The sequence below is a fragment of the Mus musculus genome, chromosome 3, assembly GCF_000001635.26.
Source record: "Mus musculus strain C57BL/6J chromosome 3, GRCm38.p6 C57BL/6J".
Lineage (NCBI taxonomy): Eukaryota > Metazoa > Chordata > Mammalia > Rodentia > Muridae > Mus > Mus musculus.
The window spans coordinates 32,248,665-32,273,807 of NC_000069.6; the positions used below are offsets into that span (position 1 = coordinate 32,248,665).

Below are 25,143 nucleotides of genomic sequence, written 5' to 3' on the forward strand. Positions count from 1 at the left end.
CAAAGCATAGCTGGATCAGAGACAGGCTTTCATCTGGAAGGGAAAAACAATCAGCTATCACAAATGCTATTACTATAGCTAGCTGACAACTCTATCAAGGATAATGTGGTTGGGGCCAGGACCTGCGTTTGTTCTCCAGTACTCAGACAAAATTCAGATGTGCCAGTACATGTTTGTAATTCCAGTGCCAAGGACTCTAAGACAGGAGGATCCCTCATGCTCACTGGCCAGAGAGCCTAGACTAGCTGTGAGCCTCAGGCTAATGAGAGAGAACCCCTGTCTCAAAGGAAATGAACAGTGTTCCTAAGAATGACACCTGAGACTGTCCTGTAGCCTCTGCACCACACATAATGTGTGCCCCATGCATATGCAAACACACATTCAAACAACACACACACAAGATAGGTAAAGCTCCACTCCAACGCTTAAGTATGAGTCAATTTGTATGATTATTTTCACAAAAACCATAAAATGTATGAAGAAAATTAAGTTTTCTAATTGGAGTTGGGAAAGACTTATTATAAAGCAAACAAAAAATCTGAAACAGAATGAAAATTGAAATTCACTACAAAATGTTAGACTGGGAAATATTCCTAACAAAAATCCTTTAAATATTGGATAAACAAGTTGTCCTGGTTAGTTGTTTATCAACTTGATAGGATAACTAGAGTCGCCTAGGAAGAGAGAATCTCGATTTAGAAAATGCTCCCACCAGATTGAACTGTGGCCAAGCCTGTAGTTCATTCCTTGATTGATCATTGTTTTATGAAGAATGGCCCAGCTCACTATGGGTTGTGCCACCCCCCAGGCAGGCTGAGCAAGCCATGAGGACCCAGTAAGCAGCACTCCTTCATAGCCTCTGCTTCAGTGCCTGACTCCAGGTTCCTGCCTTGCTTGAGTTCCTGCTCTGACTTCCTTCAATGAGGGACTGTGATGAGAAACTATGACCTGAAATCAAAACTGTCATCCTCTCAAGTTTCTTTTGGTCATAATGTTTTATCATAGCAATACAACCCTTACTAAGACATGGATTGTTTTAAATTTTAAAGATAGATAGATAGATAGATAGATAGATAGATAGATAGATAGATAGATAGATAGATAGATTCAAAGTTAACATCCCAACTCAACAAAATCACCCAAACAGAAAAAAATACCAAAAGTAATAAGTAGACAATTTGCCCAAACATTATAAAGAGTTCAAGCAATCAGAAAAGACATGATAACATGCACCTTCTCAATAGAAATGGAATGTCATTTTAAGAGTGAGACACCAGTTTTACTACTAAGTTTAGAAATATTTTTAAATGTATCAAAACTATCTTGGAGTCTGGAGTACTAGTAACTCATTTGCTCTTTATAGTGATAAAAGTGGTCACAAATATTCAGAATGTCTTTTGAACGTATATATAAAAATCCCTCAGAAAGTATAAAGAGCCTTTAAGCCCACAACTGGCCTGCTACTTGTTCTAACAAAATAATTAACACCAGCCAGCTGAAAAGTTAAAATGATGTTCGTTTCATGAGTTCCTATCTTCAAAAGTAGACTAAATTATAAATGTAACCACTCGTGAATATCACTGCATCTTAGTCATCCAGAGCAATGTATCTTGACAGAAAGATATATCTACAATCATCTAAATGTACATGTTTGTCTGGAAACATTCACTGAGGATTTTAACATTTTAAATGCTATTTGAAAATAACTATAAATACAAATAAAAGAAAAACTTAAACACAGAATTGTTTGGAGTCACTTTTAGGTGATTTCCTTTTTTTTTTTTTTCTTACCATGTTCTCTAATACATTTACTTATTTGTGTGTATGTTCATGTGTGAGGGCACATGTGACACGCCATATGTGTGAGTGTCAGAAGACACCCTGGGGGAATCAGTTCTCTCCTTCTTCCATGTGAATGCCTGGGACTGAACTCAGGTCGTTGGGCCAACTAATGCATTGTAATGAACTTGCTTGTTTGTATTATGATCATGTATGTGGTCATCGTGTTCATGTATACACAGGCAGATGCATGTACAGAAGGAAGCCAGGGGTTGATACAGGTTGTCTTCCTTGGTTGCTTTCTACCTTATTTGTGGAGACAGTAGTTTTGGTTTTGTTCTCTTAGTTTTTTGAGACAGGGTTTCTCTGTGTAACAGCACTGACTAGTCTGGAACTTGCTTTGTAGACCAGGCTGACCTCAAATTTAAAGAGATCCATCTGCCTCTGCCTGCTCAGTGCTGGGATTAGAGATGCATACCGCCATGTCCAGCATGAGACAATGGTTTTCACTGAGGCTGGAGTTCACCAATGGTTTGGGCTGGCTAGTGATGGATCTGAACTCAGGACCAAATGTTTACGTGTTCAACACTTTACCAACTGTTCTCTGACTTTTAAGGTCTATTATGAATATGGAAAGCTCTTTTGTTATTTTTCCTCACTATCACCAATGCCCATTTGATACATTGTATCTCATTCCTAAATGTTATCAGTCAACTTCTATAGTCATGGACTTTTTCGTCCCTTCGAAATTTGTAAGTCTATTTAAGTGCTATATTCCTATAATCCCATCACTCAGAAACCTGAGGCAGGAATATGGTGAATTTCCAGCCAGCCTTAGCTACAAAACAAGACAATGTCCTCACACATCTCTATCTCTCTCTCTCTCTCTCTCTCTCTATCTATCTATCTATCTATCTATCTATCTTGACACACACACGCATGCACATATATACATACCACCTAGGAAAAACTTAAAGTGGAATTGGCTCTATCAGAAAAGCAGATATCAAAATTCTCTGTTCACTGAACTATTAAACAAAAAAACCATAGGAGAAAAGTCTAAATTGACCCTAAAATCCACATGAGGTTTGTCTCCCTCTCCAGCCTCGGCCACAGCTATACTGTTCCTTTCCTCTGCCAGCGCACTCCTGCCCTGCTGTTAAATCGGAACCTTCCTGCATTCCCCTCCACCTCCACCTCCATGGGGCGAGAAAACATCTGCAGCACATATTACTGGTTGTTGATATAAACATCTGTAGCAATAGAGACAGAACAGCTTCTCAAAGGGCCCATTCCATCTCTTCCTCCCAGTCAGGCTCTTCACTTTGTTTAACTCCATGTCTCCTCTTTTGATTTAAGCCTTTCTTTATCTGTCTTCTGATATCTTCCCATGGTCTTCACAAAAACACTGTCTGAAGCCAGGGACAAGCCATCTCCTTGAACTCATTCATCAACCCAAAAGAAGCTTCAGGTTTAAATGGAAGGAGTGGTTCCTGAACCATGCACACAGACCTGTTCCATTAGCACTTGCTACACAACATGTGTGAGCAGGACACTGGGAGAACTCAGAGCTCGTAGAAGAGGCATACATAAATTACACAAGATGCTTGATAAAGCAAGTGTGGTGGCAGCAGGGTGCTTAGCGAGTGAAGGTGTCTATTGCCAATCCTGCCAGAGTTGAGAGTTCAAACACATGTAGGAAGGAGAAAACTGGCTCCAGGAGGCTGTCCTCTGACTTCCACATGAAAACCATGGTGTGCACACTAGAATGTGGACACATACACACAAAGTTAACAGAAATTAGTCCATGGGTGGCATCTATCATGATTATCGTCATATTATTATATATGTAATTCTGATTTCCAAGCACATCACCCTGAACACTGCATAAAACAGCTCATTTTATATTATGAAAATACTGTGGTAATATTCACTTACATATGTTTATAGCAATATTCAAGAAATCCTAATTAAAACTTAAGAATAAAATTTTGGAAAAGGAAGAAATGAAACAAAGGCTTTTCTTAAACAAATATTAGTAGTAAATAAATACTACTACCACTTCCAACTCAGAAGCTACATCTCCAGTGTACCACCACCAAACCCAGGCTCCTATGACTAGTTGTCTTAGTTAGCTTTTTATTGTTGCAATGAAACACTATTACCACAAAACACATTAGTGAGGACAGGGTTTATTTGGCTCATACTTCCGTATCACCATTTATCATAGAAGGAAATCAGGACAGGAATTCATGCAGGGCAGGAACCTGGAGGCAGGAGCTGGTGCAGAGGCCATGGAGGGCTGCTGCTTACTGGCTTGTTCCACACGGCTTGTTCAGTCTGCTTTCTTACAGAACCCAGGACCACAACCAGAGATAGCATCATCTACAATGGACTGGGCCCTGTCCCATCTACCAGCAATTAATAAGATGCCCTACAAGCTTGCTTACAGCCTGATCTTATGGAGGCATTTTCTTAACTGAGGCCCTTCTCAGACAACTTTATCTTGTGTCAACTTGACACAAACCTATCCTGTATACAGCGTCTACAAAGACAAGTCTTACAGAAGGAGAAATAAGGAAGGATAACTACACTTGAGAATACCTACATAGATGCAATGGCAGACACTGAGTCTACCTCATTCAGAGAATAGCTTGTCTCTATCATTAGGAAAGAGGAAAACTTAACGAGAAGCTAAAACACCCACAGCCAGTAGGTGGGCCCCACATGGTATCATCAATTGTATTCTTAGCTAAGTTTATTCTCAGTTTAAAGCTCTGTTCAGCAAACTATGACAAAGAAAGACATAGGGGAGGCATTGAAAATAGATGGAACAAAGCTAATCACTGCAAGCACATTACTTTGCTTTACTTTACTGGTGTTGACTTTCCCTTCACAAAAACGTTAGATACATGTAGAGTAGATCCCACTGACCGTGTTCTTCATTGCTTGTGGTTTGAGTCTAGACACCTGGTTTGTTAGCATAAGGTCCAAAATCTGTGCTTAGGATGCAGAATGGCTGTGCTCAGGATGCGGAGCATACAGGGTCTGCTGTTCCCTACAGCAGAGGGATGTGAATTTCAGGACCTATGTGAACAGTATGAATTAGTGATGGCTGGTGGCATTCTCATGAACACCACTCCAGAAATGATGATGTGAACGATCCATCAAGGTCAGAGAGTCAGACAGACAGACAGAGACAGAGAGAGAGACAGAGACAAGAGACAGAAAACAGAGAGTGACAGACAGTCAGAGAGACAGAGACAGACAGAGAGACATACATGCACACAGAGAGACAGAGAGAGGAGAAAGAGAGACACATACAGAGACAGAGAGAGGGCAGAGAGCAACAGAGAGATACAGAGAGAGACAGAGACAAGGTCAGAGGACAGAAAGATAGACAGACAGACAGAAACAGACACACACAGAAAGACAGAAAGCAGAGAGTCAGAGAAAGAGAGCAATATTAGTTTTATTCCTTTCCTGGCTTAACCATGAGGGTCTTTTCAGACAGTTTCCAGTGAGATGAGAAATTTAAAAGTGCAGACACTGAAGGCACTTCTCTAGATCTGTCATCTCCAGGTTGAGTTTTCCTCAACTTAAGCAATGAGCTGCCTGGAATCCATCAATGAAGGGAAGTAGCATTTGAATGTGTTCAGAGAAACAAAAGAGACTAGATTCACCCATAGGGCACATGGGAAATCTTCCTCAATGCAGCAAGAGAACCCCAGCAGAGCTAGAAATTTCTTTCAAGAATCTGAGCCCCAGGGCGCTCAGGGGACACTTCACCTGTACAGTTCTTGCCACATAAACACAAGGATCTCCAGCACCCATACCAAAGCCACACAGCATGCAATTCCAGCCCCAGGAAAGTAGGGACAGAAGGACACTAGAGGCTCAATGGCCAACCCATTTAGCTGAACTGGTAAGCTCTGGGTTCAGTGAGAGACCCTGTCTCAAGAACTAAGGTGGACAGAGACTACAAACATGTGACATTTGCCTCTATATTCACATGCTGGTTCACACACATACATGTGCACACACACATAAACATATCCATGTGCATACATCCCATGCACACACAAAGAATCGAAGGTCCATAAGGACAGAGATTCCTGTATTTTCTATTCGCTGTCTTCTTAGTAGCTAAAGCCAGATATGGAACAACCATAGGCATTCAGTAAATACTGTGAAATTTATTCTATTAGCCATAAATTACATAAAAGGGAGAAAACTAGAGGATCCTGAAGGAAAAGAGATAAGAAGGAGGGGGAAATGAAAGAAGAGAAAATATAAAAGGGCAAACAGAAGGAAAGAAAAATAGGGACAGAAAAAAAGACTCCACGTCAGTAAGTTACAGAAGCAATGGATTAAATAATTGCAATTTACCAAAATAACATGCCGTCACACTACTGATTCTCACAACCGTCAGGAGGTAAGTCTACCCTGGTTATTATGGCTACTGAGGTCTCTGAAGGCTTCAGCTTAAACCTCCTTGAATGGTGGAGTAAATTGCTATCACGTAGAAACACAGATCAAACAGTAGCACACAAATCGCTTTCGATCGGCTACATATCTGCTTTTCAAACTTAAAATACAATATGAAAAAAATGCAGCTAAAGCAATTATCTGGCAGGACAAATCGTATGCAACTGTATTTGGGGAGAATTTTTGAGGTTTTGGTGTCATGTGAAAAACTTTTATTTCTAGCACAATTCCTCTTCTCTTGTAACTTGGGGCATCACTGACGAACAGCAACAAAGAAGTTTCAGAAATAAATGTTGTTTTTTATGTTAGTAGAAAAGATAGGCTTTGAATTGGAGGGCTAGTTCATTGGATAAAGTACTTCTAGTAGAAGCATGAAAACCTAAGCTGGATTCCCAGAACAAGGGACAGTAGCATACACTTGTAATCCCAAACTTGGGAGGCAGAGACAGGCAAATCCCAGAGGCCCTCTGTCTAGGTAGCTAGCTGAACTGATGAATTCCTAGCGAGTGACCCTGACTTAAAAAACCACTTGACAGACACCCCTAGTTGACTTCTGGCCACCACAAGCACGTGCATCCACACACTAGGAATAGTTACATATTTGTCAACTTGACACAAACCAGAATCATCTGGGAAGAGAGAGCCATGGTCAAGAAATTGGCCTATAAGCAACCCATAGGGCATTTTCTTAGTGACTGATGTGGAAGGTCACAGCCCTTAAAAATCAGGCTGAGGATCAAACCATGGATGCTGCTTCAGTTTCTGCCTCCACGTTCCTGTCCTGGTTCCCTTAGTAATAAACTGTTACCTGGAAGTGTACGCTCAAATAAAGTTGCTTTTGGTCATAGTGTTTTATCATAGCAATAGAAACCCTAACACACACACACATACTCATGCACAAGTTTCTCTGTAAATGCCAGGATCAGAAACACAGTGATCTTTCTTCTTGACTTTCCTTTTGCTTGTTGGTAATTAATCAAGAACTATATAACTTAAAAGTGGGGCTGGAGATATAATTCAGGGGTAGAGCACTTTCCTAGCATGGATTAATCTAATCCCTGAATGTGGTTCCTAGTGCTGCAAAAAGGGAAGATAAAAAGTAATCTTGTCCCTCTGGTGTCAAGGAGGGGCATTAGATAGTCAGTCTTTGCCTGTTTTAACATCCCTAGCTTCCCCTACTGCAGAGGCAACCGGCTGATCTGGGCTGAGAAGTTGATGGATTTCTCCTAGGGTAAAAGGTGCAGAGCCACACCCAGCAAATCCAATCTGTTCCAGGTCAGACCCACCTCTTGCCTTCACCTTGGCCACCAGAATAATGAACTGCCACGTAGCCTTTTCTCCAAACTTCCAGAAGTCATTCTTTATTTACAAAGCAAAACTTCTGTACATGATAAATAGCCCCAGGGAATGGTGAAATTACAATCCATCAACACCCCAGCTATGGGAGGAGGAACACAAGGGATCAGCAGGGCTTCAGGATTTTGTGCTGCCTTCTGGATCAACCTGAACAGCGGGCAATGTCAGCATCCACCTGCGGGACGTGTCTTGAGAGGCTCTGTCTCTCCTACACAGTATGACACACCTTTAAACCCTCTAGTTTGGTGGCTTGTCAATAATTAAAATCTTTTACAGAGGAAGAACAGTGAAGGGAAACTATTACTGTGTGGTTTCTGTACTAAGTGCTGGATATACATAAATACAGCAATATAGTAATAAATACATTGTAGCCTCCTACCTACAGCAGAAGGAGCAGAGCCTGGAAAGGGATGGGGCACTTTCCCAGCCTAACATATCTGGCTGAGACTGAGACAGCTTTCCTAATACAGGCATGTTGTTATTCTATCCTACACGGAAAATATGCTACATCTATGCTGATCAAAAACGTGGGATATGTCCCTGAGAGCAGATCTAGCATTATCTGGTCTGTGAGAGGAGACTGACCCTCAAGAAGAAAGCAGAACAGATAAAAGGAAGCAGGAAACACCTACAACAGCTGCCCTTGCCTCCCAGATTCTTTCTGTATGCCTTTGTGGCTTCAGCTATGGACATGAGTTAAGAGTAATGAAGAGTTTTATTCTGTAACAAAAAGGTAATTGTGATGAGCTCTACCCAAGGACCATTGTAGTGAAATTTTTGGTTTCCTTTAAAACCCAATTATGTTATGCAAATAAGATTTTGTTTTAATCCCAGGTGTAGGGTATGGAACTGCTTCAGTTTGTCTACAGCCATTAACTATGGCTAGCTCATGCTGTAGGACGGGCATGATTTTTGCCAGCTGCATATAGTTTAATTCTGGGACTTAGAGATGGAATAAATGCCAGAGCCCCAAGAGGGGCCAGGGGAGCTCTGAAGAAGAAGGCTGCCACTACCTTCTGCTGCTCCTGGCTGCTGCTGTTGTGGTTTGTCAAGTGCTCATGAGCAAACTGAGCAAAGAGAAAAGAAGTTGGAGATATCCTGTTTATGAAGATTGGACTTCCCCCCAAAGAACCCAACGACCCTAATCACCAGGAAGTGGCCTAACAAGATCTACCTTCACCCCTTTCCACTCTAACCTTCTTTCTCTCCTACCTAGTGTTGAGGGGTTAGAAGGGATTAGAGTGGAATAAGGGTTGGAAGGGAGGAAAAGGTTTAAAAACATAATAAAATAATAAAAGTGTACCAACAAACCACTATAAGACAGATTAGTCCTGAGATCAGAGTCTTGACAACTTCTGGAAAAGCAAGTTTTTGATCAATTTATCATGCCTAGGAATAAATACCCTATGCCCAAACAAAGGAATCAGAGAGAATCAGAAGCGAATCCAGGGCAGCTGAACTGTCCAAGGTGGGCACCACTGTTTGAGCTATCCAGTGTGAGCACCACTGTCTGAGCTATCCAGTGTGAGCACCACTGTCTGAGCTATCCAGTGTGAGCACCACTGTTTGAGCTATCCAGTGTGAGCACCACTGTTTGAGCTATCCAGTGTGAGCACCACTGTCTGAGCTATCCAGTGTGAGCACCACTGTCTGAGCTATCCAGTGTGAGCACCACTGAGCTATCCAGTGTGAGCACCACTGTTTGAGCTATCCAGTGTGAGCACCACTGTTTGAGCTCTCCAGTGTGAGCACCACTGTTTGATCTATCCAGTGTGAGCGCCACTGTTTGAGCTATCCAGTGTGAGTGCCACTGTTTGAACTATCCAGTGTGAGCACCACTGTTTGAGCTCTCCAGTGTGAGTGCCACTGTTTGAGCTATCCAGTGTGAGCACCACTGTTTGAGCTATCCAGTGTGAGCACCACTGTTTGAGCTATCCAGTGTGAGTGCCACTGTTTGAGCTATCCAGTGTGAGCACCACTGTTTGAGCTATCCAGTGTGAGCACCACTGTTTGAGCTATCCAGTGTGAGTGCCACTGTTTGAACTATCCAGTGTGAGTACCACTGTTTGAGCTATCCAGTGTGAGCACCACTGTTTGAGCTATCCAGTGTGAGCACCACTGTTTGAGCTATCCAGTGTGAGCACCACTGTTTGAGCTATCCAGTGTGAGTGCCACTGTTTGAGCTATCCAGTGTGAGCGCCACTGTTTGAGCTATCCAGTGTGAGCACCACTGTTTGAGCTATCCAGTGTGAGTGCCACTGTTTGAACTATCCAGTGTGAGTGCCACTGTTTGAACTATCCAGTGTGAGTACCACTGTTTGAGCTATCCAGTGTGAGCACCACTGTTTGAGCTATCCAGTGTGAGCACCACTGTTTGAGCTATCCAGTGTGAGTGCCACTGTTTGAGCTATCCAGTGTGAGCGCCACTGTTTGAGCTATCCAGTGTGAGCGCCACTGTTTGAGCTATCCAGTGTGAGCACCACTGTTTGAGCTATCCAGTGTGAGCACCACTGTTTGAGCTATCCAGTGTGAGTGCCACTGTTTGAGCTATCCAGTGTGAGCACCACTGTTTGAGCTATCCAGTGTGAGCACCACTGTTTGAGCTATCCAGTTTGAGTGCCACTGTTTGAGCTATCCAGTGTGAGCACCACTGTTTGAGCTATCCAGTGTGAGTGCCACTGTTTGAGCTATCCAGTGTGAGTGCCACTCTTTGAGCTATCCAGAGTGAGTGTTTGCTAATCACATGTAGCTACTGAGATCTTGAAATGTAAGTGGCCAAACTGAGAATTGAGTGTGAAATGTTATTTAATTTTGTGTTTTAAATTAAAATATCTATGTTGTAGTTAGTCTTTGCTACTTTGTGGGTTCAACTTTATCCCATGCCTTATCCCTACAGTTTCACCTCCTAACATTAGATAAGAGAAAAAAGATAAGAGGGGGTGGGAGGAGAAGGGAATATCCCTGAATCTAATTTCTTTCCTTTTATTTTGTCTTCAAGCATGGCTACAAACAAACCACAACCAACCTCCCTAAGTGACTAACAACCACCCACTGTGCCTCTCAGGGCCCTAGCATTTATATACCCTCTAGTTCCCTGAATTCCAAATGTCACACAATCATAGAAACTATCTGAAGCTGGCAAGACAACAATTCTGCGAGAGCACAAGACAAATCATAGTCGCCTGCTTCAGTCAGTCCAAAGCAGCCCCATATCCCCAACCTGGGATCAAAACAAAAGCATATTCTTATACTATTTATGTGTTTGTTTATTTGTTTTAAAGAAACCAAAATTCCAGAATTCTCATTACACTATGTGGTTAGGGATTACCATTTGGGAAAGATCAGCTCTCCCACTCCCACTACTCTCTCCTCATGTGGGGACCTTTCTCATGTGGGGACCATTCAGTTTCAACTCAAGCCAAATCTAGACCCATAATGCCAACAAACTGAACGAAACTCAGCAAGTGCCAATTAGGAAGAGAGGTATGGAAGGGTGTTGTGGTTTAACCTTGACTATCAGTGTGCTGTTTGCTTTCGTGCTCCTGAACATAAGCAAAAGCAACTTAGAGGAGAAAGACGTTTATTTTGGGTTACAGTTCCAGAGAAGACACAGTCCACCATGACTGAAAAGACATGGCAGTAGAAATGTGTGGCCAGCCTGTTAATCGTGAAGCAGAAAAAGTCACATTTCATCCACACAGAACGCACAGACAGAGAACAGGAAGTGGAGCTCGACTATGAAACTTCAAACCCCATCCCCAGTGACATGCGTCTAGTAAGGCTCCACCACCTGCAGGCTACACACTCTCCACAAGCAGTGCCACCAACTGGGACAAAGTATTCCAATCCTTGATGCTATGGGGAACACTTCTCACTGCAACCTCTATATTTGGTCCCTGGACCCTTAGGCTCCTGGTCATCTCATAATGCAAAATACATGTATTCCAACTTGGGAAGTCTCTTTAGCCTTCAACATTCTCAAAACTATTCAAAAATCCAAAGTGATTCCTTTTCGTGTTGCCCCCTAGGCATCAGCTATGTCAAGATGAAGCTGAACATCTCCTTCCCCACCACTGGCTGTCAGAAACTCATTGAAGTAGATGACGATCGCAAGCTTTGTATGTTCTATGAGAAGCCCATGGCCACAGAAGTAGCTGATGATGCTGTTGGTGAAGAGTGAAAGGGTTATGTAGTCCGGATCAATGGTGGGAATGACAAACAAGGTTTTCCCATGAAGCAAGGCGTTTTGACCCATGGCAGAGTGTGCCTGCTGTTAAGTCCATGGCAGAGTGTGCCTACTGTTGAGTAAGGGGCATTCTTGTTATAGACCAAAGAAAACCTGAGAAAGGAAGTGCAAGTCTGTTCACAGATGCATTGTGGATGCCAATCTAAGTGTTCTCGACTTGGTTATTGTAAAGAAAGGAGAGAAGGGTATTCCTGGATGGACAGATACTACTGTGCCTCACTGGTTGGGACCTAAAAGACCTAGTAGAATTCAGAAGCATTCTTAATCTCTCCAAAGAAGATGATGTCCACCAACATGTTGTCAGAAAGCCCTTAAACAAAGAAGGTAAGAAGCCCGGGGCCAAAGCACCCAAGATTCATTGTCACATGTTACTCCACGTGTTCTGCAACACAAACACCAATGTATTGCTCTGAAGAAACAACACACTAAGAAAAAACAAAGAGGAGGCTGCAGAATATGCTAAACTTTTGGCCAAGAGAATGAAGGAAGCCAAAGAAAAGTGCAAGGAACAGATTACCAAGAGACTATCCTTACTAAGAGATTATACTTCTAAATATGAATCCAGTCAAAAATAAGTCTTTAAGGGTAACAAATAAATGACCTTGAATCTCAAAAAAAAAAAAAAAAAAAGTCCCAAGTTCCTCTGAAATTCAGGACAACAACCTCTTAGCTATAATCTCTGTAAATATTTTTAATTCTATAATTCCAAGATACAGTGACACATAATATACATTCCCATTCCAAAAGAGGAATGAAGGTATCATAAAAAAAACTATTGGACCAAAGTAGGACTAAAACCCAGCCGGGCAAATACCAAATCCTGTGGCTCTATGTCTTATATCTGGGCCTTCAGTTACAGAGATCTTAGAAGCTCTTCTCCTCCAGCGTGGCTGTCTGCAACATACAGCTCTAGCTTAAGATGGTTCAATGTCCTGTCCACAGCTCTCCTTGGCAGATAACTCACAGATTTGGCATCTTTCACATCTTGGGATCTCCACCAAAATCTAAGCATCACAGCTACACACAGTGGTCTCTCAGGAACTCATCATAGAAACTCCAACTCTGCCCCATGCTGCCTGGCCTTCATGACTCTGTACGCTATGGGGGGGGGGGGAACTCTATGAATCCCTCAATCTTGCACCATTCTTGTGTCCTGTACTGTCTAGTTTTATGTCAACTTGACACAAGCTAGAGCCATTTTGAAAAAGAGAAATTCAATTGAGAAAAATGCCTCTACCAGATGTGCAAAAGCGTGTGATGTTTTCTTCTTTGATGATTGGTATAGGAGGGCCCAGATCACTGTGGGTAGTGCCAACCCTGAGCTGTTTCTATGGTGAAGCAGGTTGACTGTGATCAACGTAGAGAGGAAAAGGAAGGAGTGTGCTTGTACTGAAGAGATACAGTCCATCTCCATCTCGGCAGAGAAGGCATGACAGTGTTGTGGGGTATTCACCGGAGAGGACTGTTTGGACATGGGTTTAATCCAAGGGAAAGTCTTTATTCACTGTGTGTTTGGGATCCCAGTGCAGCAGCTGAGTCTTTCTCAGGGCAAACTTCTTAGTATAAAAACTGTTCTGGATTGCTTTAGTTCACCAGAAGCAAAACCATAGTGCTTAAAAGCAAGGTTAGTACATTTTGAGACTTTCCCAGGACTATGTGGACTTTGATGGATTAGGCCTTTGTTTTAGTTTTAGCACGTGGTGCCGTCTATATTCAGAGTTTTACAGCCTGAGTGATACTTACATCATGGAGTCAGTTGTGCTAAGGTCTCAGGGCCTAACTAAGGTCTAGGGCCCTCTTGCAAGGGCAGAAATATGAAGCTGGCCTAACAGTCGGAAAGCAGAAAGAAAGAGAATGGGCTCAAGGTTAGCCTATAAAACCTCAAAGCCTCATCCCAGTAACATACTCCCTCTACCAAGACTTCACTTCCTTAGGCTCCATACCCTTCCAAGCAGCACTAACAACTGGAGACTGAGTATTCTATCTATTGCATGGGCTTGGGGTCTGCGGACATTTCTCACTCAAATCACCACAGTCATCTTTGCTAGATTTAGAATCACCAAGAAAACACACATATATGTATGTGTGAGGGTGTTTCCAAAATGGTTTGGTATGGTCTTCAGCTCCTAAAAGAAGAGTCACTTTGATCCCCATTTCGTCTCTTCTGTCAGCTTCTACTAGCCTCCTGTACCTTCTTTCATATAATATGTCCTTCTCTTGAGTTCTCTCCAGGCTTGGGAGACAGCCCTTGATCTGGTAGCATCTGCCCTTCCTGTGAGAGGGCTGGCATCTCAGGATCTCTATGGATGCTTCTGTGTCTTAAGAGAATCCTCTAACACACATCAAAAGCCATTTCTAGGGCATACAGTGTCATCTATATCATGGATGACCAGGCAGTAATCTGTTCACTCCACATCTCCATGAGGATGCCATCGGCAAGCAATTTAGCTGGCAGCATTTCTTTTTTATTATTATTACGTATTTTCCTCAATTACATTTCCAATGCTATCCCAAAAGTCCCCCACACCCTCCCCCCCCCCACACTCCCCTACCCACCCATTCCCATTTTTTGGCCCTGGCGTTCCCCTGTACTGGGGCATATAAAGTTTGCCTGTCCAATGGGCCTCTCTTTCCAGTGATGGCCGACTAGGCCATCTTTTGATACATGTGCAGTCAAGAGCTCCAGGGTACTGGTTAGTTCATAATGTTGCACCTACAGGGTTGCAGATCTCTTTAGCTCCTTGGATACTTTCTCTAGCTCTTCCATTGGGGGCCCTGTGATCCATCCAATAGTTGACTGTGAGCATCCACTTCTGTGTTTGCTAGGCCCCGGCCTAGTCTCACAAGAGACAGCTATATCACGGTCCTTGCAACAAACGCTTGCTAGTGTATGCAATGGTGTCATCGTTTGGAGGCTAATTATGGGATGGATCCCTGATATGGCAGTCTCTTGATGGTCCATCCTTTTGTCTCAGCTCCAAACTTTGTGTCTGTAACTCCTTCCATGGGTGATTGTTTCCAATTCTAAGAAGGGGCAAAGTGTCCACACTTTGGTCTTCTTTCTTCTTGAGTTTCATGTGTTTTGCAAATTGTACCTTATATCTCGCTATACTAAGTTTCTGGGCTAATATCCACTTATCAGTGAGTACATATCATTTGAGTACTTTTGTGATTGGGTTACCTCACTCAGGATGATGCCCTCCAGGTCCAACCATTTGCCTAGGAATTTCACAAATTCATTCTTTTTAATAGCTGAGTAGTACTCCATTGTGTAAATGTACCACATTTTTTGTATCCATTCCTCTGTTGAGGGGCATCTGGGTTCTTTCCAGCTTCTGGCTATTACAAATAAGGCTGCTATGAACATAGTGGAGCATGTGTCCTTCTTACCCGTTGGGACATCTTCTGGATATATGCCCAGGAGAGGTATTGCGGGATCCTCCGGTAGTACTATGTCCAATTTTCTGAGGAACCGGTGGCAGCATTTCTGAAGACCCTCTGTATCCTTTCCTTCCTCCATGTTCCTGTTTGAGTTCCTTCCCTGATTTACCTCACCAATAGAGTGTGACCTGAGAGTTGTAATCTAAAATGAGCCTTTTTACTAAATAAGAGATGCAGCAGAAATAGCCATGTTGGCTCCAGCTACCTCAGAAAGCTTGGAATAAAGAACTAAAATGATCCCTAAGGACAAAGCAGAGGCATCATAATCTGTCCCCTGACAGTTTGCTGAGAGGTAGCTGTGTCCTCCAAGTGAGGAAGATGAGCACACATGAAAAGCATGTATCTAAAAGGCCTGGTGTGGAATAGACCTTTGAAAGAACATCTCAAGCACTAACTTTGCACTTGATCGTCAAAATAGATATGTTAAAATGAAGCCATGTCTCTTTTCATTATGTACCTAGCCTTCAACACTAGTCATCTGAGATGGCTCCACAGTTAAGAACACTTGCTGTTTTTGCATATTAACTGGGTTCAGTTCCCAGCACCCACATAGAGGCTCAAAACCATCTGTAACTCCACTACAAAAAGATCCAATGCCCTTTTCTGAATTCTGCAAGCATCAGGCTCTCACATGGCATACACACACACATGCTATTGCCATACACAAAAATAATTAAAATAAATAAATCTGTAAAATGAGGCCACTAGGGTGGACCTTACTCCAGTTTGATACTGTAATGGTTAATTCTGATTGTCCACTTGAGAGGCTCATGAACCAACTAAAAGACTCATTTCTAGACAGGCCTGTGAGGGAACTTCCAGGAAGGAGAGGACCTTCCTCAGAGTGGACAACAACTCCTGGAAGGTGGCCCAGACATAAAAAGGTCTGAAGGAAAAGCACTATAGGTCACCTGCCTCTGTGTGTGTGTGTGTGTGTGTGTGTGTGTGTGTGTGTGTGTGTGTGTGTGTGTGAGTGTGTGTGTGTGTGTGTGTGTGTGAGTGTGTGTGAGTGTGTGTGTGTGAGTGTGTGTGTGTGTGTGTGAGTGTGTGTGTGTGTGTGTGAGTGTGTGTGTGTGTGAGTGTGTGTGTGTGTGAGTGTGTGTGTGTGAGTGTGTGTGTGTGAGTGTGTGAGTGTGTGTGTGTGAGTGTGTGTGTGTGAGTGTGTGTGTGAGTGTGTGTGTGTGTGAGTGTGTGTGTGTGTGAGTGTGTGTGTGAGTGTGTGTGAGTGTGTGTGTGTGAGTGTGTGTGTGTGAGTGTGTGAGTGTGTGTGTGTGAGTGTGTGTGTGTGTGTGAGTGTGTGTGTGTGTGTGTCTGTGTGTCTGTGTCTCTGTGTCTCTGTGTGTCTGTGTGTCTGTGTATATGCCTTCATTCTTCCTCTCCTGCTGCCTCTGCCACCACAGATTCTATAATCTACCATACTTTACTGACATCAGACTTCAGCTTCTTGTGCCTTACAGTGCTAACTAAAGCCACTCTCAGTATGCAGGCAGCCATTGTTGTCCTACCCAATCTCTATCATATAAGAGATATTAATAAGCCATATATATATATATATATATATATATATATATATATATATATATACATATATACACACACACACACATTCTCTCAGCCTGATCCACTAGAGTGTCCAGTCTAGTATAGCTTGTAAGATAAAAATGTAAATACAGAGGAAAGAAAGATTCATCAGCTGAAGATGACCATCTATGAACCAAGAAGGACCCCTATTCTTAAAGGGTTTCTGTTATAGCAGGGATGTAAGACCCTCAGAAGCCCTTGAATGGTTTAGAGAGGGCAGTACAGTATAACCTGATTTGCATTTTTGAAAGCTGGTTTTGTGTGTTTGGTTTAGACCTTGACCCTTTACATTTGTTCTGCTCTCCAGGCCTGGCTCAGCTTTGAGCTCCAATGCTTCATGGAAGCAGGAATAGCTGTGGAAAACAAACAAATGAACAAATAAAAAACCCTATTAACTCTCAAAAGCTCGCCACAGGTCAGTAAACAACCCAGTCTTGTCATGTTTTAAAAGCCTGTACTTGCTCTACCCGGGTCAAGCATGATTAGTTTGCTTCAAATTCACTGCTTTGAATTCCTTAAGTGCCTAAGTGGCTCTAAGGCAGGAACCGGGCAAAGGGGCAGCACATTAACCCTTTCAGGCCACTGGCTTTCCACTTCACTCCTTATTCACCACGGGTTTTTGAATAAATAGTGGGTCGTGGGAGGTAAAGGGACAATTACCTTCATAATCTGGCTTTAAACAAAGTGAGACAGACAGACAGTGCTGAGCCAAACAGGATAACCATGATGTAACGAGGCTTTGAATAAAAAACAGACCAGAAAAATTCACATGCAAATGAGCTGTCCTCTTAGGAGCCAATTTGCTTATTCTAAAAATCCTTCTAGTCACCTAGAAGATATTAGAAGCTGCTACTATACTGCCCTCTCTAAACCATTCAAGGGCTTCTGAGGGTCTTACATCCCTGCTATAACAGAAACCCTTTAAGAATAGGGGTCCTTCTTGGTTCGTAGATGGTCATCTTCAGCTGATGAATCTTTCTTTCTTCTGTATTTACATTTTTAATTATTTTTAATTATCAACTTGATACAAGTTACTTGGTTAGAGTGACTCTTAGCTGAGAAAAAGCTTCCATATCGTTTGCCTGTACTATGTGGATGTCCTACAGCAGCTTGGAGCCGTGTTGATGTCCCTGGCCTGAGGAACCTGTAGGCCATATAAAATATCTTTAGTCTGGGCCACTACCTGAGGCCATAATGATGTTTAGGCCCATGCTACTGCTGGGGTCATACTGATGTGAGTAGCCTGCTCTGCCACCAAAGATCATGTGATGTCTGAGCTCATGCTGCCACCATGTCTCTAGCTTAAGGTGCCACTTAAGTCCATACAGATGCCTTTGGTCGGAGCTGCAGTCTGAAGCCATGTTGATGTCTATGAGCCATGTTGCCTCCAAGGACCATATTGATGTGAATGGCCATGGTGATGTCCAGGTCCACGTGGCCACCAAGAATCATATCTGTGTTCCTGCTACAACATAGGGCCATGGTGATGTGGTCTGTACTGCCTCAGAGACCATGCTGAGGTCCATGGCTCATGTTCAAGCTGGAGACCATACGAATATCTCAAGAAACCATGTGTAAGTCCATGACGCATGTTCCTACTGACTGTAAATAGCAAGAAAGCTACCTTTGCCATGGTTTTTGTAATCACAGACTTTTCCACACATACCATATTCCCCAAGGTAAGGATTCTGAGACTGAATTACATATGGATAAATGTTTAGGCCAATAGCTTGGGCCTGTTCCCTGACTAGCTCCTAACTCATTTATCCATGTTTTCTTTTCTATGAGTGCCTCATGGCTGGCTCTCTCTTCTCAGTTCTCATGCAACAATCTTCCTCAGAGCTCTGGGGTGAATCCTTTTTCATGTCTGACTCTATGCCAGAAACACTCTCTGCATCAGAACTTCCATCTCTCTATTTCCTGCCTATACTCATAGGCCATCAGCCTTTTATTGACAGGTGAAGCTACCACACATTGCATAAAAGATTCCCTCTACAGTATCAAGGACTGCAGGCTCACAGCCTAAGAAGAGGGACACAGAGGTTTCTGTTATAATCCCTATCCCACCCCACCACACCCCCAAAATGTAACAGCCTAGATAGAAGGCCACCAAAGAGAATGCTTAAAAATTGTAATAAAGATGCTGAAGTATAGCTCTCCACAACTGATGGCTTCTAAATGGAATGCAGGAGGGGAAGGACTCAGGTTTTTTAAGGGGCTGGCCGCAGGGAGTGTAACCATGCTCCAGTGAGTATACAGGCAACACAAATTGGACTTGGTTTCTATCTCTTCTAATTCTTCTTCTTTCTTCTTCTTCTTTCTTCTTCTTCTTCCTTCTTCTTCCTTCTTCTTCTTCTTTTTCTTCTTCTTCTTCTTCTCCTCCTCCTCCTCCTCCTCTTCCTCCTTCCTCCTCCTCCTCCTCCTCCTCCTTTTTTTTCTTATCTGGGGCAGGGTAGACCTGGGAGGACTGATCTTTTTATTTTATTCCCAAATCAAATATTATGGAAAATTAACTTACCTGTAGGCAAGTTTATGGTGCATTTTCTTAATTAATGATTAATTTAGAAGGGCACAGACCATTGCGAATGATGTCACACCTGGGCCTAGGCTATACAAGAAAGCAAGCTGAGCAAGCCATGAGGAGCCAGCCAATAGGCAGCATTCCTCCATGTCCTCTGCTTCAGTTCTCATCCTAACCATAGCCATGCTCTCGACTATGCATCTGCTAAATTTCCTGTCATCTAGATAAAAACTTAGTTATTTAACTCAAAAGTTTAAATCTATTGCTCAGCTACTTAAAACAAACAAACAGAAAAACAACAACCAAAAAAAAAAAAGGAAAAAAAAAAAACATTGCCACTAATACTCCCTCTCTACATCCTAATTAGAGTAATAGATATAATGCTGTCAATTTCTCATTGTGGTGGCTTGAGAAATGCCACACCTCCCATAGTCTCTGGTATTTGAACACTTTGCTCCTGGTTGGTGGTGCTGTCTGGGAAGGTTTAAACAGTGTGTTCTTGCTGGGAGAAGTATGTCATTGGGGGAACATTTTGAAATTAAAAGCCTCAAACCACTTGCAGCTCATTCTCTCTGCTTCATGATTGCTATTAAGGATATGAGCTCTCTGTTTCCTGCTGCAGCAGCCACCATGCCTGCAGCTTGTTGCAATGCTTCCTTTCCTCAATGGACTCTGTCCCTTAGGAACCATAAGCCAAAATAAACATCTTCTTCATGTTGTTTTTAGTCATGGTCCTTTATCATAGTAACAGAAAAGTCACTAGTGCTGTTGACATTTATGTATTTGTATAACCTATCAAATTCTTTTTAATGGGTACAATTAAAGTTTATCCTTAATTTTGGTCTCTGTTTAATGGGCATTAGTATTTTATGTTTCTGTGTTTAGAATGATAATTTTCTATTATTCAAAAAAGAGTTCATTTCTGCTGTCTTTTTTTTTTATTAAATAAGTGTGCTAGCTCTGACACCAGTAGTTTATTTCAGGCATATTAAGAACAGATAGATATCTTTGGTTTAAAACATTTTACCATGTTGTTAGAGCACTGAATGCCCAGAATCTTCCAGAATGAGTAAATAACACCTCTATATTAGTTGCTTTAGCTAACCTGAAATCTCTGAAAACTGACATTCTTAATCTGTCCCCAGAATAAAACCTCAACCTAATTTTAAAAACAACAACAACAATAATTTGAGTTAATTATCTTTGTCTAGAAGATTTAGGGGGAAAAAAATAGGTACATGATGAAATAGACCTGCTAACACATACTAGAAGTTATTTCATATGACTTTTACTAAGCAGCCAAGCTAAGAGAGAAAGAAAATCTGTCTCTAACCTTGCAGATACAAAAAGAGTAGCTCAGGATTATGATTCATGAAGACAACCAGCCTCAAAGTGAAACTTGATTGGATGTATAGGAAGCCACAGCTGGCTCCAAAAACCATTGAGACAACAAAGAAAACATCTGGACAGGGAAAAACTGTATGGCTGGGGGGGGGGGGTTCTGCAAAGACCATGGCCAGCAGAACATCAATCTACAAGAAAGAAGTCCAGTTCAACACATCTCAGCAGCTGGTGTTAGCTCTGACACCAGTAGTTTATTTCAGGCATATTTAAGAACAGCTAGAAAAACATGATGATAATTAACTCAGTCCCCTGTGTACAGCAAAGCTTAAGACATAATTATATTGAAACTTTTTATAAAGTACCTCTTCCATAAAGATTGGTTCTATAAGTTGACTGAGAAACAACATTCAAGATAAGGGTGTCAGGAGGATGATTGAGGCAAACATAGGAGTTTGGGGAAACCAGCCTTGGTGATATAGATAGTACAAAGGTCACTAGGCTTTAACCATATCATTCCCAGCACGCTGTGCAGAAAACAGGTTATGCATCTCTTCTTTTAAAGACTCAGCCCTGAATGTTTAACATTCCCAATTTCCCTGGTGCTTATCTGTGAGCACAGGTGACTCTGTGCTTCCTACGGGACTTAAGTTGCCCCTGGAGGTTTTCTCATTCTTAGCAGACTGACCTCAGAGATGAATCTATTCTTTCTCTCAAACCAAAGCTACAGGTTGAACTCCTTGTCATACGTTCATGAAAAATGACTACCATGTAGGTCAAAAGGCAAGTGTTTGCTATCTAGCAGTCCAGTATATGGCCTTCCAGTTTCCACTCTGGGCATATCACCACACCTCAGGAACCACTAATGCTGAAAGCCTTCTTGTTGTGCTCCTACCCTGGCAGACTCTTCAGTAAGCTCATGGTGCATCAGTAATTACCAAGCTCATAAATAGATGATACTTATTGCTCAGAGAGTTTAGTCATTCATTGCTTGTCTCACAAATGTATTTTAGCTGTCTTTCTGTATGTAGCCTCTGCCAGAGTCTACAAAGACAGGAATGAACAAATAAGAGGTTATTTCCATACTCATAGACTCTAGAGCCTTGTATGAAAGAGAAATATTAAAATAATTGCACAAACTGTTATTAGTTGTGTTATATGCTCAGGGTAACCTAAGAGTGTAAATGTCTTCAGGATCCAAGGCTTCTGGATAAGTCAGCACACTAGAAGCTGCCTCCATGTGGCCTACTGAAGGAAAAGAGTCAGTCAAGAAAAAACTAAAAAGAAGAGCTACAAAAATGTACAAAGGTAATGATAGGATTCTAGAAACATGGTGGAGAAGAAGATAGGCAATGCACAGAAAAGAAGCCAGGTCAAACATGCGCTGAGCCTGAGGTCAGTAGGTAGAGCACTCTGTAGTTATCTCTCTGCTGTTCACAGCTAGACATCCTGGAAACTCTCAGAGATCAATGGCCTGTGTGGTGGTTTGAATGAAAACAGCACCCATTGGTTCATGTATTTAAATACTTGGTCCCCAATTGGTGTTTTGGTAAGGATTAGAAGGGTATGGCCTTCTTAGAGGAAGTATGTCACTGGGAGTGGACGTTGAAGTTTCTAAATCCAAACTATTCCCAGTTAGTTCGCTCTTCCTTGTACTTGTGGATCAAGATGTAAGCTTTCAGCTACTGTCATGCCTGACTGCCATGCCCTCTACATGATGGTCATATACTTTGACTCTCTAAAACTACAAATCCCAAATAAATTATTTCTTCTATAAGTTTGCCTTGGTCATGGTGTTTTGTCAGAAACAATAGAAAAGCAACTAAGACAGCCTATCTGACAGATGCCAGTAGATAACTAATACACAGATGGTCTTGAGCACGCCAAGACATGTTTTCTGCATATACAGCTCTCAGTGCTGTGGTTGCTTCCCATACTCACAACAGAATCAGGAAACACTCCAGCTGGAATAGTGCTAATCTCAGGGGTGCATGAGCTAAGTACTCTCAGGAGGACTGAGAAAATCTGTCTTGCCCACAAACTGCAAAGCTCCATGTGGTGAGCAGAGGATAAAAACAAGTACAATTAATTGAATCCAGGACCCAGAAAGCAGCATGGAGGCAAAAAGGAACTGCACAGATAAGAAAGTCATCAGTATGGATAAAATAGTAAGCAACAGATAGGAAATTTCAGCAAGGAAATTGAAATTTTGAGGGGAAAAAAATAAAGTGTTGGAAATGAAAAAACTCAACAAAAACCCAATACAAAGTTTTACCAGTCAGCTCATCCAAACAGACAGCTATCAGGGAGGGAGGGCAAGCTGAGGACACTGTACCCAAACACCAATAAGAAAATAAATGAGCATGACCACAACAGCTAAGAAAGCTGGGATATGATACAGACAGAAAATCTAAAACTCCATGGGGCCAGTTTCTGTTGTGACATAAATACACACACACACACACACACACACACACACACACACACACATACACACTCCTAAAGAAGAAAAAAAGATCCAAGATTTCCTGGAAGTAACATTCAACACAATCCTTAACTGTTTAATCTTTGACTTGAAAGAAAAAAGAGATAGAGGAGGACAGAAAGAAACAGGGCAGGGTACACAGGAGTGTAAGAGCCAAGATGCTGACCATTCTGTCTAACTGAACATGTAAAGTAAGAGCTTCACATGTAGTCATGTGACAATGGACAATATATGTAATCTTTCTTATTCCCTCTATAAAGGGTCTATTTGAGTTTTTTATCTTAGCCATTCTGATGGGTGTAAGATGGCTGTAAGTTTTGATTTGCATTTCCCTGATGACTAAGTACAATGAACATTTCTTTAAGTGCTTCTTGCCCATTCAAGATTCCTCTGTTAAGAATTCTCAGTTTAGCTCTGTACCCCATTTTTTAATTTGGTTACTTTGGTCTACTTACATAAAGAGTAAGGATCATAAGTTTGAAACTTTTAAAAATTCCATCACTTACTATAGTTAGTGGCATGAAAAAGATGTTCACAAACTCATGGTGAATTAAATCACTAATTTCTGCTAAGTTCTGAATGAGTATATGGAACAAGCAATAAATTTTCCTAGTTCTTAATAGCAAAGAGTATTCCATTGTGTAAAGGAACCATATTTTTTGTTTCCACTCTTCTGCTGAGGGGCATCTGAGTTACTTCCAATAGCATGAATAAAGCTGCTATGAGCATAGTGGAGCAGAAGAGGGGTCAGAAAAATTCAAAGATCCTGAGGTGTTGGATAACTTGGAGGGAAGAGTGTTTTCCAGGTGCAACAGGGCAGATACATATATAAACTCACAGCAATTGTGACAGCATGCACAAGATCTGCACAAGCTCTAGCCAGACAAAAATCCCATAATCAAAGGGAGGGCTGAGAATGAAATCCCACCAGTAGTTAAGGAGCTTCAGAGGTTGATAACTTCTGGGATAGAATGAGTCAGTTCCCTTTAATGATGTGACCAAATATAGGGCAACACAAATGGACTCTGAATTTAAAACAAAAGAAGTTGAAAACCCAAAGCTGGGTGGGTAAGGAGGTGAAGGTTGATCTGGGAAGAGCTAGGGACATGGATATTATCAAAATTCATTGTATGAAATTTTATTGGTTACTTTCTTATTGCTGTGACCATGACTAGGGCAACTTATAGAAGAACGAGTTTATTGAGGCTTATGGCTCCAAAGGGATAGAGTCCGTGATGACAGAGCAGTGGTGGCAGATAGCAAATGATGAGAGCAGTAGCTAAAACCCACATCTCAAACCAAAAACAGGATGCAGAGAGCTAATTGAAATGGCATGAGTCTTTTGAAACTTCAAAGCCTACCACCACTTACATATGGCCTCCATCAAGGTCACACATCCTAATCCTCCCCAAAGAGTCACCAACGTGGGACCAATAATTTAAAAACCTATGGGAAATCTCACTCAAATCACCAAAAAATCTCAAAAAAAAGTAATAAAAATATTATTCTTTTTATAAAAAGGATTTTGTTCTTGGGGGTTGGAGCAGTGGCTTAGTATTTAAGAACACTAGCTGCTCTTTTTGTGGTCCCAAGTTCAGTTCACAGCACCCGTATTAGGTACCTCAAAATTGCCTGTGACTTAGTGGCAGGGGATCTAACACCTTCTTCTGTCCTCCACAGAGACCCACACACATGTAACATACACATAGAGAGCCACACATACACATAAATTGGATTTTGTTTCTAATTCTTGTAATGAGACAGATTGGTTCTAGTTCTTGCTTTATCAAGTTCTAGCATTAATGAAAAATATTATCCAGCTGGGAGTCAACTCATTTCCAATCCCAAGTCCATACCTCCTTTCTTCATGGGAGAAAATAAATTAAATCAGAAAAGGAGGGTAAG

At 41.9% G+C, this 25,143-nt stretch overlaps 1 long non-coding RNA gene and 1 pseudogene across 1 annotated transcript in view; one reads left to right on the forward strand and one right to left on the reverse strand.

The window, feature by feature from the left end:
* The window catches only part of Gm42201, an 88,777-nt gene that overhangs the window by 11,134 nt on the left and 52,500 nt on the right, over positions 1-25,143 (reverse strand). The window lies entirely within an intron of this gene.
* Gm37770 lies at positions 11,669-12,444 on the forward strand (annotated as a pseudogene).